Source organism: Ictidomys tridecemlineatus, chromosome 1 (assembly GCF_052094955.1).
Source record: "Ictidomys tridecemlineatus isolate mIctTri1 chromosome 1, mIctTri1.hap1, whole genome shotgun sequence".
NCBI classification, from domain to species: domain Eukaryota; kingdom Metazoa; phylum Chordata; class Mammalia; order Rodentia; family Sciuridae; genus Ictidomys; species Ictidomys tridecemlineatus.
The window spans coordinates 51,743,299-51,758,471 of NC_135477.1; the positions used below are offsets into that span (position 1 = coordinate 51,743,299).

The following is a 15,173-nucleotide window of genomic DNA, read 5'->3' on the forward strand; positions in this document are numbered from 1 at the left end:
TTTAGTGGAGATTGAACTCAGGGCCTCACACAGGTTAGGCAAACACTTTACCACTGGGCTTCATCCCCAGCCCTTGTTACTTTTTATTTTGAGACAGAGTCTCACTACATTGATGAAGCTGGCCTCGAATTTACAATCCTCCTGCCTCAGCCTCCTCAGTTGCTGGGATTGCAGGGGTGTACCACTGCACCTGACTTTGAGTTTATTTTAATCTAAGTAATACTTGCATATAGACAAAAAGCCAAAAGGTACAGAAATGCATAAAATGAAAAGCAACTGTCTCCCATTCTACTCTCTATCCCCAATCTCACTTCCAGATGCAACTACGTGGAGCAATTTAAAATTTTAGTTCTGGCGACTACCTTCAAACTCCAGTTTACACCTCTATCTCAGACCATTTTCACTTTCCCACAGTTTCCACCTGGGCCTAAGAAGAATGAGAAATTAATTCATCTTTCTTCTCCTTTTTCCTTTTTTTCTTTTTCTTTTGGTACCAGGGATTGAACCTGGGGTGCTTAACCACTGAGCCACATCCCCCGCACTTTTTATTTTTTATTTTGAGACAGTGTCTCATTAAGTTGCTGAGGCTGGCCTCAAACTTGTGATCCTCCTCCCTCAGCCTCCGGAGCTGCTGGGATTACAGGCGTGCGTCACCACACCCAGCTCCTTTTTCCCACTGTTGACGGTTATAGTTTACAGTTTTATTTCCTCCACTGACCGTCCATCTCTGTCTCTATTTCCGACTCCATCAATTCGAGGCCTTTCTTGTGCCATCATCGTGAGATGAGGACTGAGCCGCTCTCTCCCCACCCTCCCCTCCACACAACCTCCTAGTTCCACCGTCTCCTGGACTTTCCATTCTGGTCCATTACATTTTATATTTTGTTTGACAGTCACAACAAAGTCATCCACAGTTTTTCTCTAGATTTACTTTGAAAATTAAATGCCAATAGACAGAACCCATGTGACTAAGACTTTTTCAATGTTTCCTTCATAATCAAGGGGGCTGTGGGCATCCATTTCTTTCTCTGTGGTCCAGCCTCAAGAAGAATGGATTCTCTTTTGAGATCATTCCATGTGTTACTTGGCTTCACATTGGGACCTTATCTTTCTTACATAATTTCCTCCCGAACCCCTGAAGTCACTAACTACAGTTGATTCTTGTTAAATGTGTGGGTATGTTTCTGTTTAAAGACATCTTATCTCATATACGTTGCTGGTCATTAACACTGAGCTCACGGTCAGCAACGCTGTAACTCATGCCTGAACGTGGCTCATCTAACACCCATATTTTTTCCATATGGAAACACGAGACAGCCCGCAGCACTGTGCATGTGGGCATCTTCAACTGTGAACACCAACAAACCCCACAAAGATGCGAAGAAGCAGGGCACTAAACAGACTGTGGGAAGACGCTTATTTACAGTCTGAGTGGACGCAAGGAGGGAGGCCCTTGCCCTGCTCACCCTTAGCAGGGAATGTGCACGTGGGGAGTCGCAGACTCTTTGCAGCTTTGTATAAACACAAGTCCTTGAGGGACAGCAGTAGCGCCACGAGTGCTGATTTTGGGGATACAAATACATTTTGGCCAGTAAGAAATTTGCATATATGGAATCAGTAAATAATGAGAATGGACTCTATTTTTCTTTTTCTTTCTTTCTTTCTTTTTTATTTTGCAATACCAGATTGAACCATTGAGCCCAGGGACACTCTATCCCTGAACTACATCCTCAGTCCTTTTTACTTTTTAAAAACTTTGACACAGGGTCTCACTAAATTGCTAAGGCTGGCCTTGAACTTATGATCCTCCAGCCTCAGCCTCCAAAGTCACTGGGATTACAGGTGTGTGCTGCCACACTCAGCTTATATTTCTCTTTGTTCTTGTTGATTAAAGAAAAATATACCACTATCATATCCCTCAAATCACCCAGCTTCTCAATTATACAATTATACCGTTTTTAGTTTTTTTATTTTTTTGCAGAAACTGTATTCTTCCCAGAATCCTCGTTCTGAGGGCTTCCAGCTGTGGTTTGGGGTCATCCTGGGGTGTCTTCCTGCTCATCCTTGACCCCAGGAATCCCTTCCTTGGTTTTCTCTTGTTCTGTTGGTGTCTACCTCGTGGAACTCTTCAGGAAGTGCACAGAGGAGCAGACTGTTTTCTTACACGAATGGAACTGTCTTAATTGAGTGATCTTGAATTATCACTCAGTGGGGTCTATAATTGAAGTCATCGATCACCCCACCCCACCTCATCCATTCCGCTGGGCACTTGGCAATAAGCCTGTTCAGTTTGAAAACTTGGGGTTTTCCTTACTCGGGGACTTCCCCCTGTTAGGTGTGACTATCCCCTCACCCCAGCACCCCTGTATTTCCCTCACGTCCCCCTTTACTAGTCTCTTCCTGAAACACCTGTAAACCAGATGTGAACCTCCTGCTTTACTCTCTACGTCTCTTACATTATTTTTCTCTTTCTTTTTTCAGTCCTTTCCACATCTCATTCTGGAATCACATTTTTAATTTCCAGGAGCTCTTCCTTGTTTTGCTTGTTCCTTTTTCGCAGCATCCTGTTCTTTTTTGAATGCGCCATCTCTTCAAATCTCTTTGCAACTAATGAGAACGCGTTAAAGGAAACGTCTGTTTTCTGTTTCTCCCCAGCAGTTGTCCTGTTGACTCATCTTCAGCTGTCCCTACATGATGCCTTTCCTTAAAGGTCCGGGAGTCTCTGGTTACACACTTGTGTTTAAGAAGGAAGGACAGAGGGATTGTCACAGGTAGATAGAAGAGCTCTGCTCAGGCAGGCCTGCACCTGCTTGGAGCTTTGGGGTGTGTGTACGGTTATGCCAACCAGCAGGCCTAACTGAGATTATCCCCTGAGGAAAGAAGAGCCCCCAACATCAGAATGAGGGAGCTTTGAGAGCCACCCCCATCCCAGAAGTTCTAGATGAGTCCTGTAGTTAGATTTCTTTACCCGGAACCCTCAGGTGGTTCGCTTGGTGAATGAACACATTTCCAGAGATTCTCCCGGGGCAGGGACAGAGGTCAAATGGCTCAGCTGTCCCCAGTTGTGACCTGCCCACCTTCACTGCGGCTGTCTCCCGTGTTCATTCTTAGCTGTGGCTTCCCCTGTGACAGCGCATTTAGTCTTCTGGAAATTTCTTGACAGTGTCAATTTGCTGATGACCTACACCCTGTCCCTTTGTTCCTAAGTGTTTATTCACCATGATTTCTGTGGGCTCCGGAGAAGGAAGGGGCTGAATCACAGCTCACGTGCTCAGTCCGTCACTTGGAACTGGAAGCCTGACGAGTCATGTTCATTTAAGACCTTAAACACACCTCATTTGCAGATTAGCCTAGAGATGAATATGTTGGTAAGGAGAAATGGTTCAACTGTCTTATAATTGAATAATAATGTCATGTTAAAAAATTAACACTATTTCTATCATCAGGTGAGCCATTGAAAACTAACTGGTCTGGAGATAATTGAGGCAAATGAATAATTGCTTTTGGTGACAAAGAGCTGACTAACTTCATTTAACACTCTCTATGCCTTAATAAAAAGACAGTCTGGATTCTTTTTTTTTTTTTTAAGTTGACCATGGACCTTTATTTTATTTATTCATTTATATGTGGTGCTGAGAATTGAACCCAGCGCCTCACACATGCTAGGCAAATGCTCTGTCACTGAGCCACAACCCCAGCCCTAGTCTGGATTCTTTAGACAAACATTTTTTTCTTCTAATTCAAATAAATTCTTTTCAAGTATAAAGAGCTAGTAAAGAATGAAGCATTTTTTTATGCCTCAAACAACTCCATGACATTTTTTTATATTTAATTTTTAGTTGTAGTTGGACACAATACCTTTATTTTATTTATTTACTTTTATGTGGTGCTGAGGATCAAACCCAGGGCTTCGCATGTGCTAGGCAAGCCTTCTGCCACTCAGCCACAACCCCAGCCCCACTCCATGACATTTTAATTTTTTGTTTTTTGTAAACTGATAAAGACCACGACAGTCCATTAGAAGCCTCCAGTGCCCTGAGGTTATGTTTTGTTTTATCTTATACCAGGGATTGAACCCAGGGGTGCTTAACCACTGAGCCACACCCCCAGCCCTTTTTTATACTTTATTTAGAGGCTCTAAATAAATGCTGAGGCTGACCTTGAACTTATGATCCTCCTGCCTTAGCCTCTGGAGTTGTTGAGACTGTGGGAGAGTGCCACTGGACATGGCCAGTGCTCCAATTTAAATGACCTTTTTTTTTTTTTTTTTTTTTTTTTTTTTTTACAGTCAAATTTCTATACAGAGGTTTTTAAAAAGACAGAACACGGGCTGGGGTTGTGGCTCAGTGGTAGAGTGCTCGACTTGCACATGCAAGGCCCTAGGTTCGATCCTCAGCACTACATAAAAATAAATAAATAAAATAAAGGTATTGGGTCCAACTCCAACTACAAAAAAAAAATTAAAAAAAAAAAAAGAACCTGGTGGTGGAGGTTAGGGAGAGACAGAGAGACAGAGACAGAGGGAGAGACACAGAGAGAAATCAGTAACTTGAGGGTGGGTGCAGTAATCACAGGCCAGAGGAAAGGTCAGGATGATGAACCATTTGCTAGAGGATCTAAGATTATAAGACATCTTTTGAGATCAAGCTCTTCAGAAGCACACAAATCAAAATGCTTTCGCATATGTTAACTCTAGAAATCAGAGGTCTTACAGCTTTTTAATGATGAAAATGATTTTTAAAAAGACTTTAAACACTGTTTTCAGAAATGTTCATGAACATGAAATTTATAGTGTCATCCCCAATGGATCCGTGTACTGTTTTAAAATTGCAGAAAATTTTCCAGTTTATTTATTGTTATTACCTAGGATATTTCCCTCATCTAGTACTGTGCTTTGGAATATCTGATATTGTAAATATTTATGAAAAATGAAGCCGACGCTGCAATGAGGCATCTTTACTCTCTCAGTTCAAAACCATCCTTTGGGAGAATAAAATGAGATGAAATAAAATGAAGTAGGACCTAAGGGAATTCAAAATAAATACATTAACTATATGTAGAAATATATTTTAAAGGGTCTGCAAAAAAAATCTCTTAGTTTCACACCTAATAGCATTCTATTATATTTTGGTGTGTTACCCTAAGTACTGTATTAAAATAATAATAGTTTATTAGCATTATTTTGTAGCTGTAAAAACCATTTTCAGTAATACCAGCTAAATCACTTGCTCTATTACACTTCCATTTATGAACTCCAAGGGCAAATCATTATTGCACAAGTAATACTTTCCAAACCATTTTCTTCTAGGGCCACCTTTAAGTGAATGAGAATAGTCAATAATTTTATCGTCATATATGTTAAAGCACATTAACAATTTATAACGTAAAGAGCTATATCAAATGCGGTTTCATCAAAAACGACACGGGATCAAATTAACCAAATTAACCAACCATGAATGTGAGAACCAAGCATTAATCCAATTTACTTAAATTATACTATTGGATAACAAATCATTCCCTTTTTAAAAGGAGTATTTCCATTCATGTCTTGGAGTGGGAAGCTCCACTGCCTGCACAGTCCCCACAGTTCAGAGGCAGAGAACAGTGTGGCCATCTCGGTCATTCCAGAGGGGCTAGGGGAGGGGCATGGGGTGGGGGCTGGGGGTGGGGGACTTAGGAGACCCCCTGGCTGTCAGTGCACTGACACTTTAACTTTTTTTTTTTTTAATCTTTGTTGAACTTGAGCGATGGTTTTCTTCAGCAAAAGGCAGAAGTTGTGGCTCTACAGTTTGATTCTTCATTCTTAGCGTGAGCTACTTACTAATATAAATGTGTGGCCATGGGCGATGGGATAGAAAGAGAGGACAATTTTAGTTTTGTTTGAATATGAGTTAGGAAGACGTCCCAGGAGAAAGTCACCCAGAAAATGAACTGGTTTGCCTTCTTGAATCGATTCATTCGTGGAAAATAAAAAACAAACCAACAAAAACAAAACAAAACACCCCCAAACCTTCCCGGGGTCCAGCCTGGTCTCTTGTGTTTTTACTCTTGGAGAATTTGACAAATAGGAGCTTTGGGCAAACTATGTCACTTCCTCAAAATAGGGGTAGTTTGCAGTCAGTAGGGAGTTTCTTGTGAGCAGCAGCCTCCGGGCTTCTCTGAGCTGCGAGAGCATCTCAGTGGGATGAAGGATGCAGGATGCGGGGTGGGACTGAGGGTACCAGTCCCGGACAGCAGGTGCTGCCGATCCAGCAGGGACTTCCAGAGACATCCGTGTGGGCCACTGAGCACTCTGGAGGGCCAGGTGTCTGCTCTCCAGCCTTGAGCCACAGACTGCCCTGAGCAGAGGCAGCCGATCTGGAACTCTTTCCCTGCCTGCACCTCCCCACCCTGTTTTCCTTGTTTTTAAAAACATTTCTTTTGGCCTTGAATGAACATTTATATATATTATAGGAGCTCTTATGTATAACACAGATGGGGGGGACCTGGAGGGCTGTGTGTGTCCCCCTTTCCCACCCGGGCTCTAGGGAGCCCCTCCTGAGAGCCCACCACCTGGTGGCCTCCCAGGTCTCCAGCTGAGAAGATGCTGCTGTCCCACGGAGATGCTCTGGGAGGGTGCTCACCGGGTACTAAGGTTCACAGAGGTTCGACACCTGGGAAAACAGATCCAGAGGATCTGTCCTTGTAGTCACTGTTTCATTGTCCATGAGATTGATGGAAAAGAAAAGGTGGACCTGAAAATTTTGCTTTCATTTTGCGTTTGGATGGCCTGTACATGGACGGCAGAAGAGCTGAGGAAAAATTCATTTTATTTTTTTCCTGGCAGCGGCAGGGGCTGGGGGCAGGGGCACTGGAGTGGATCATCACTTCACTGACATTCTGCAAGGCCGATCAGATGATCAATTCGGAAGTTGACCACGCGGTGAATCATCATCGGACCTAAAAGTTTATGCTGTCCAGCGCTTAAACTATTGGAATTGACCCCTCTCTGTGTGCCACCACAACTGTTTAATTTTAATGCTTTATTGAGCTTCGAAGGCAGCTCAAAATAATACCTAGATATTCTCTGTCTATGCCTTTAGGGGTGTGGCCCGCAGACACAGGGCCTGGGTTCCAGGATCAAGCTGATTTTTATCTGATTATACGTTTGTCCTGTTGTCATGGAAACCCACCCTCCATTTAGGAATCCAAAAATCATTAGGACTACCTCCCTCATCCAGAAACAATCCCCAAATCTCGGGTCAGACCATCGGTTGTCATTTTGGGTTAAAAAAAAAAAATACAGTCCCCGTAGCTAACTCTCCCGCCATCGCAGGATCAGCTGGAGTAGATGTCCCTGGACCGGTGCAGATGCATATTTTCACCCGCATTTCTGTCAAAGCACGAGAATTTTGACTTGAATTACTTACTCCATTCCAGGTCCAAATTGGCAATGTCAGTCAAATAAATCGGGTAAAGTATGATGGATGGTGAGACGGATAAATGAACAGTAAGGGCTTCAGAGAAACCACCAGATTTATCTTATTTAATACTTTGTGACAAGACAGTTTAAAGTACAGTGTCATGTGGCTCAATCTGAAACTCCTTATCTTTCATTTGTCATCATCGGGAAAAACAGTGATGCAAATAAATTTTTTTTTTAAAAAATAAAAAAATTGCACATCCTAGTATTCAAACGACACAGCCTGAGGATCCCCGGGAAGCTAGTAGCTCCTCAACCTTACTGCCCGGCTGCGGAGATGCAGGGCTGCAGAGTCAGGCTGCGTGGGTGGCTGGAGTCCCTGAGTAGTGACTCTGAGCAGGTTTTTTTTTTTTTTTTTTGGGTACCAGGGATTGAAATCAGGGGTGCTTAACCACTGAGCATATCCTCAGCACTTTTTATGTATTTTATTTTGAGACAGGGTCCTGCTGAGTTGCTCAGGGCCTCGCTTAAGTTGCTGAGGCTGGCTTTGAATTTGTGATCCTCCTGCCTCAGCCTCCAGAGCTGCGGGATTACAGGTGTGTGTCATCACGCCGGGCTCTGGGCATCTCTTTTCTGTAAGATGGGTATAAAAAACTCTCTATCTGTAGGGCTGTTGTCAGAATTAAATGAGTTTATTAACTATTACTAACACTATTGGTGTTTAGGCCAGCACCTGGCACTTAATAAATACCAACCATTAGGGTTTACACCTCAAAAGAAGCCACTATAGAGAGCTATTTTTGTGGGGTACAGTGCTCCAACATTTCCTCCAGTATATTTCTTCTCCATTTCAAAGTAGGCTACTGCAATACTAGGGTGCTTGAAGTGGTGCGCACGAGTCACATGATCTACACCCTTGGGTCAGCAAGTACTTTGTTTCTCCCTAAAGCTGGGCATGTCTGGACCCTTCCTCATCTAATTCCGTATTTTCCAAATTCCATCTGCCTGGGATTCACAATGATCTCCATGTTGGAACCACAGGATTTCACAAAGTCACAACCTCAGGCTGGAAGGGACCTGAGTGGTCAGTGACTGAGTTACTCCCCTGCCTTATTTTATCTACAATGAAAAGTGTGGTTTGGAAGGGACAGAGGGCATCGAAAGGCCAGTCCCTGCCACATCTGCGACATCCCACCTAGAATCCCCCTGGACTGCTGGTGTGAGGGTGCTTTTCCTATATTCTCTTCCATTTCGTCCCTGAATGAGCTTAGTATTAGGTACATGGTGGACATTCAATCAGTAATTAAATGAGTGAATGAATAAAGGAAACCAACATTAAATATTGTTTCAAAAGCATCTTTAATTTCCTTCTGTTATTTCTTTTGAAATGAATTATATTCTCAAATACTTTTCTTTCCATCTAACCTGATTCCTGATAGACACCCCAATGTGTCCCCCATGGGAAAAACATTCTCTATCTCATGGTCCACCTAGATTCCTTTTTAAAACACACCTTTGTCTTTCTCTTTTCTCTTTAAAAAGTACTGTAGCATTTTTGACCTTCAATGCAGGTCATCTACTGATCTTTTTTATTAATTATTAAAAAATATTAATTGTATTCAGTTATCCAAGCATTATATAAATTAAACCAAGGTGTACAATTTCAAATATGATAACAAATGGGTATGAATAATGATGACTAAAGCCCTTCCTGACAGTTCCTTCACTTCTTGTCTTTTAGGAGGGATCTTATTTTGCACCTTGTCTGTCCATTTATATAGCATTTTAATTTATAGAAATTTAAAGTTTCATTTTGTTTTTATATCAGTAGTACCATATAATAGGTACTGTTTGGTAATTTTGCTTTTTTTCATTAGTTGTGTCTTGGAGATCTCTGTCTCAGTTTTTATACACTTGTTTTATTATTTTTAACTGCTGTCTAATATTCCAGAAGAGAGATGTACTAGAGTTTATTTAGCCATTCTCTATTTATGGCTGTTAGGTTGTTTTCAATTTCAGCAATGAACCAAGACTCTGCAACGAACATCCTTATACATGCTGAGCATGTGTGTGCCTACTTTTATTTTTCTTTTTGTATCACTAAGGATTGAACCCAGGGACATTCTACCACTAAGTTACATTCCCAGTCTCCCCCTACACACACACACACATATATTTTTAGAGGAGGGGGTCTTGCTGTGTTGCTGAGGCTGGTCTCGAACTGGAGAACCTCCTGCCTCAGCCTCCCTAGTTGCTGGAATTATAGGCATGTGCCACCATGCCTGGCTTTTTTTAGGATATATAACAAGAAATGAAATCCTAGTCTCAGAATGTGCACATTATCCATTTAGTAGTGCCCAAACTGCTCTCCAAGTTGGTTATCAATTACACACCTGCCAATAGATTTCCGAGTTCCTGGCTCCCAACTAGTTCACCAACACCACATTTCCCCTTGGTTTGCTCGACTTTCTATTTGATTTCTGAGGCCTGGGGTGTAAGCTCAATGAGAACAGGACCCTGACTTCTTTTACATTTGCTTCCCTCTTTCAGAGGTGTTTAAGAATTAGTGCTTTGTAAATGTTTGCAGAATGATCTCCAACTCTAAGTTTTTTGCTCATCTTTAAGCAACACATATTTTTCAAAATCATTTCCCAAGCCTGTGTCTAAGTTTGAAGTTCTTTCTTGATTTCTTTGTAACAGGGATTGAGCCCAGAGGCGTTTTACCATTGAGCTACATCCCTAGTCCTTTATATTTTTTTGAGACAGCATCTCACTAAGTCGCTGAGGATCTTGCTGAATTGTTTAAGCTGGCCTCGAACTTGTGATCCTCCCGCCTCAGCCTGCCTAACCTCTCGGATTACAACAGCCTGGCTGAGGTTATTTCTTAAGAATGAAAAACATTCTTAAGAAAGTCCGTTAAATTTCTGCACATCCCTCCCTGAGAACAAGTTACAGATATCTTTCCTTTAAAGTTGCCTGCGACAGAATTCACCTCCTGCTTTGCTGGCAGGAGGCAGAGAAAACAGACTGTGGTTGTCTCAGACAATAGCTAGCGGGGTGTCCCCCACCCCAGTGGGAAACAGCAGACCAAAGGCTCTGCACAAACTCTGGGAACTCACAGAGGATGGAATGGTGAGGCAGTAGGCTTAGAATCTTTAGGATATTCTGGATCCAAGGAAACAAATTCTTTTATAGAGTTTAAAATAGTGGAAGCCATTAATAAAGTCCAAAGTCTGACAAGGAATGGATCCAGGTAAGGCAGAACTACTAGGGTAGGAAAAAAAAAAAACAGAGAGGAAAAGTGGGCTTATTTTAGGAGGAAATAGGATGTAGGACAGAGGGGGTTTGAAGATGTGAATTGTGCAACTCCAGATCCATTTTCCCACCCGGCAATGGCTGTGTGTATTTATATGATAATCTTAGGCTAAAGCAATTCTGAAATTCACAAGCGCAGTACAAATCTTGTAGCTCTGAATATTTAATTTGAATATAAGAAGAGTTTGCTAATGGGGAAAGAGATGACTTTCAGTTAAATATGAATGGACTGAGAATTATATACAGCTTAGTTTGTGTTTTGAAACAACGTAAATGAAGACATTCTCGTTCTTAATAATGTTTTCTTTTCCTCTCACCTATTGACCCGTTTCAGTAGCAACTGTGCAGCTCAGTGAGAGTACGACTGTATTTCAACTCAAACCCAAATGAGAAAAGTGAGGCCACCATTTGCCATGGTAGACTGATGGCCCCTGGGGGCTCCTGGGTCTTGAATTCTGCTGAGCTGGACAAGGCTGGCCCAACAGTTCCCCAGCGCCATCGTATCATGGGAACTACCCGAAAATCAGGCTCTGGAGCCTGGATCCATGGCACTCTGTCAAACACGCAGGGACTCGCTCTTTTTCTCAGCCCATTTTTTTTTTCTGGCTCCTTCCATCCCATCACCCATCAAGGGGCCATGGCCATAAAAGCCTCAGCAATGAGCAGGCCTCAAACAAGCCACGGTGGCCCCTGTCACCTAGGAACTATGGGCGATGGGAAACTCCTGGAGGAGGCTCTTAGGCCCTTGGAGGACCAATGCACCTTTGACCATTGTTGTGAGGAACAAAGAGGGCAGGAGCGGAGGGCGCCCCCACGAGGAAAGGCGAGAAAAAACACCCACGGGCGCGATGGGGGGCTGGCCGGACCGGATCGAGGGTGCACCTGGGTGGCCGGCCGGGCGCCTGGAGAGGCAGGGCTGGTCCCCACCCGCCGCGCCCCGCGTGCGATTCGCACCGTGTCGTGCGCCCGGCGCAGCCCTCTCCCACCCCACAGCCCTTTGCGGCGCCGCAGTCACTTTACTTTTATTTCCTTTTTCTTTATATTGCGAGGGTTCTTGTTGTTGTTATTATTATTATTATTTTCCCGCGCAAAGCGGGAAGCCGGGACTGCCGGGGCGAGCCGCGGATCTGCCGCCATTTCCCGGTGAAGGCGCAGCGCGCGTCGGCACCGGGCGCCCCGGAAAGGGAACCGGAGGGGAGTGCCCGGCCCCGCGCCCTCCTCCGCGTCGTCCCCGGGGCGTGCGCCCGCCCGCGCAGCAGCCCCGGGCCCTCGCCCGCGCCGCCCGGCGTCCCCGGCCTGACCTTCCCCAGCGCGGCCCGCCCACGGACCCCGGTCCCTTCCCTCCACCCGGAGCCTCCGCGCCCCCTCCATTGTCAGCTCGGCGCAGCCAGAGCCCACCGGGCACCTTTGGAGGCCCCGAGAGGCCCTATTCCGGCGCCCTCGGCCCTGGCGCAGCCCCCAGCACCCGGCGCAGCCCCCCTCGGCGACTGGGCGCCTCCCTCTTCTGCACCCCAAACTCCGCATCCCTGGGAGCCCTCGGCTCCCTCCAGGGCCAGCCTCGCCCGGGCCCCGCAGCTGGACCGCGCATCCCTCCTTCCTCCCTGCCTCAGTGCCCACGCTGCCCCCGGCCCCTCGCCGGCCGCAGGAATTTTGCCGCTTCTTTAGCACCCCCCTCCCCCCTTATTTCCCGAGGAAGCAAGTTGGGCAGTTTGGTTTATTAAATTTTCTTTATATGCGGAGGGTGGGCTGGCTATTGGGGATGCGCCCGCAGGGGCTGGGGGAGAGGAAGGGGTGGCTCTGTCCGGCCCCTGCACTGCCCTGGCAGCGCGTTTTGTTTCCAGACCCCGGAGCCCCTAAACAATAATGCCATCGCCATGGCGGGCTCACCTGGTGCTGCGCCGCCGGCTCCGGGCGCCCGGTGCCCTCTGCGCGCCCCTCCCCGGGCGCAGGTTCGGCCCGCGCGGCGCCGGTGCCGGGCAGGACTCTTTGCCTTTCTTTGGGTTTTATCTGTGCGTGTCAATGGCGGCAAGCGGCAGTTCTCTGGGCCGCGGATAGTAGCGGGGGGAGGAGGAGGAGGGAGAAGGGATTGCTCCTTCTCCACATAACCACCTCTAGGAGGAGTCGCTCAGCCTCATCCCCCGCCAGCCCTGGCTCCGCGATGGGTCCGGGGCTTTCGGTGGGGCTTGATGAGCTATTGTCCTTCAGGAGTGTTAATGATGAAACCGCGCGGCCTCCGCGTAGCTGGCGGATCTGTTGGATCCGCAGAGGACCACTTGCTAAGATGAGGCTAAAGGTGGGGACAGAGGCACCATGGTCACCATCCAGAGTCTCCTGTTAGCTAGATCGACCTTTAGTGGGAGAAGGAGGCGCGGGTGTTCTGGCAGTTCTGGGGAGAGCCTTAGAAGGTGAACGCCAAAAATGCTACTTTCCTTGCTCTCAGTGTCTTGAAACCACTACATTAACGTTTGCGTCCACCACTGGGACTAGCCTAGGGTGGCCACAGCCACAAGAACTGAGAATTTATGTATCCGTGCTTGTCTGCTTTTAATTAAGACCTGTTTAGAATAGGTTGTCGTGTAATATTTGAAGTAGCTGATTATATTTTGGCGGGTGAGACTGTGTTTGGGCATAATTTTTAGTTGGGTTGCTTTCACTGTATTAATTTGCAATATCCAATGGGTATTGAGGTTAGCATCCGGCTACTGTCTTAAGGACCAATTTTTATTAGTCGATAGAAAACGCATCCTTATGGGGCTATGGTGGGCCATATCAGGTGTGACAATGGGGATTAGTTGCTCTGCTCCTACTGGAAGCCATGGTTCTCTTTTGTATTGTGAAATGTTGGCAAGGGCACATGGCTGGAGGGCCAGTTGAAGAAATTTGTTCAGCAGGAAATGCTAACTTGCTATGGACCATCCATATTTCCTCTGAATTCTCCTTGATGAATCCAAGAATTCCAGAAAGCAACATTTTAATTTCTTCAAAGAACAGAAACCTAGATGAAAACAGGATTCTCCAGCATTGGCCGAATGGATGATTTTCCCAGTCTTACCATTTGGTAATACTGTGTATATTTGTTGCTATAAGCTTGTATTTAGGCATCCGGGCACTTAAGGATGTTTAAAAGCCTCCTTGCCTGAATAGGAAGAAGCCCAATACTCATTCCCCAGGATCTGTACTAAAGTTAACCATGGCTGTTACTAGCATTTATAGATAACACTTTGGATGTATGTAGGATATATTCTTTTCTTTCTTTCTTTTTGTGGTACTGGGGTTTGAATCCAGGGGTGGGTGCTCTACCCCAGCCCTTTTAATTTCTTTTATTTCAAGAAAGGTTCTCACTTAAGTTGCAGAGACTGGCTTAGAACTTGTGATCCTTCTATTCCAGCCTCTTAAGTCTCCAAGATGATAGATGTGTGCCACCTTCCGTGATAGAACACATGCATTTTTTTTAAAAAAAAATTGTTCTAATTTGTTATTCATGACAGTGGAATGCATTTCAATTCATTGTACACAAATGGAGCACAACTTTTCATTTCTCTGGTTGTACATGATATAGTCATGCCATTTGTGCAGTCATACATGTACCTAGGGTAATGATGTCCGTCTCATTGGACCATCTTTCCTACCCCCATTCCCCCTCCCTTCCCCTCACTGCCCAATCCAAAGAGAACATGTGCATTTTAAATATGTGTTTTTGCTGAGAAGTCAGCTGTCTTCCTCTTTGATTTCCTTCCAAATCATGCATGTATCATAAAGGTACAAATCTCCATTTAAGTCTCCATGGCTTCCCAAACTCTTCTGGACTCTGTAGTCTCTTCTGATTGGAACTTCCTTCCCTCTTCTCCCTAAGTCTTTCGTGCTCTCTGTGTATGACTTACCTGTTTGTCTTGGGAGGTACTTGCTAGGTCAGAAATCCAGGTAGGATAAAGTCCCATTTTCCTGAGATGTGTATTTAAAGGATTTCAAGTGATTCTCTGTGGCGTCTTCTAATAATCTCTTTCCTTTTTTTCTGGAGGAAGTGCCTATCTTCTTTCTTATTTCTCCAGAAATAAGCTTCAGGCCAACATTCAAGAGTTCTAGGAGTGCCTGAAAAATACTCATACTCTTTCTCCCAATCAGCCATGCTGAGTGAAATGTAGTTGAATAATTTGTCAGTATATATTAAATTTGTATTCTCCCTCTAATTTCTCAATAAAGATGGCATATGTGGTCAATTTAATGTGAATTCTGTGTAACTTCTTTCACACTAGCATTTGGTTACGAGCTATCCTGGGAAGCGCTAGGCTAGGGAACTTTTTAGTTAGGATTTTCCCATTTTATTCTGGGTGGTTTCTTTAAATACAGATGTTCCTCCTTTATGCTGGGATTACCTCCCCCCCATAAGCCCATCGTTAACTGAAAATATCATTAAGATGAAAAGGCAAGTACACCCAGTCTACTGAGCATCCTATCT

General features: G+C 44.8%; 1 protein-coding gene across 2 annotated transcripts in view; it reads right to left on the minus strand.

The window, feature by feature from the left end:
• Macroh2a2 (macroH2A.2 histone) overlaps window positions 1-12,903 on the minus strand; it is a 60,316-nt gene extending 47,413 nt beyond the window's left edge. The window contains exon 1 of one of the 2 annotated variants that reach the window (XM_078041011.1): window positions 12,605-12,903. The gene's annotated coding sequence lies outside the window, so the exon portion shown is untranslated. The remainder of the gene's footprint in view (window positions 1-12,604) is intronic. The other variant, XM_078041005.1, reaches the window with a different exon arrangement.
• Between the last annotated feature and the right edge of the window lie 2,270 nt (window positions 12,904-15,173).